This window comes from Zerene cesonia, chromosome 6, assembly GCF_012273895.1.
Source record: "Zerene cesonia ecotype Mississippi chromosome 6, Zerene_cesonia_1.1, whole genome shotgun sequence".
Classification (NCBI taxonomy): Eukaryota; Metazoa; Arthropoda; class Insecta; order Lepidoptera; family Pieridae; genus Zerene; species Zerene cesonia.
The window spans coordinates 2998225-2999263 of NC_052107.1; positions in this window are offsets into that span (position 1 = coordinate 2998225).

The following is a 1039-nucleotide window of genomic DNA, read 5'->3' on the forward strand; positions in this document are numbered from 1 at the left end:
GTTTAAAATCCGTTGAAAAGTTTTTAATTTCTAAATGTATAATACTCGCGTGAAACCAAACACAAGAAAATACTATATGATTATTTACAAATCTTCTTGTAATCGCAATCCTACTAATAATTTCGCATTAGTAGGACTAATATTATAAATGCGAAAGTTTGTGAGGATGGATGTATGTGTATGTAAGTTTATTACTCTTTCACGCAAAAACTACTGAATCGATTGCAATTAAATTTGGTACGTAGATAGCTGGGCAACTGGACTAACACATAGGCAACTTTTTATCCCGATATTCCTTCGGGATACAGACTTACGAGGGTGAAACCGCGGGGCGCAGCTAGTTTCTTATAAATATTGTAATTATAAAGCAACACACAAACTTTTGAAACAATATGTAATTGATTAAAATATTAAAACCAAGCTATAACGATCAACTAATCCATTGATAAATAATGACGGATTAAGGCTTATTTTATGAAAAGTGGTGTAATTTTAAATTTCATAATAATGAATATCTGGTGCATTCCAACATTAAGATATACATAAATCTCTAAGTATGTATGTTACCCGTACACTATGTTAAATTTAAAACGAAAATACCTCGTTGATGTAAAGGATTAAAAATAATTAAAAAAATAATAATGAGCCACCTTCAAATTGTTAGAAAAAGACCAAATTTAAATAGAACCACACGGAAGGCAATGGCTCTCAAAATTGATCAAAACGATTCACCCTGTCGAAAGTACTCAAGTAACAAATCCAAAAAACAACAGTCTAATTGAAACCTCTTCCTTTAATTTAAAGTTGGTTGAAAATATGCTACTATTTTGTTAAATAAACCTAAAATGTTGATCATCATTAGCCCATATATATTCCCACTGCTGGGACGCAGGCCTCGAATGAGGGTTCAGGCCATAATCCACCACGCTGGCCAAGTGCGGGTTGACAGATGTGACATGTCGTCGAACTTTTGATTCTTGGACATGCCGGTTTCCTCACGATGTTCTCCTTCACCGTTTGAAAGTGTTGATATACGAGA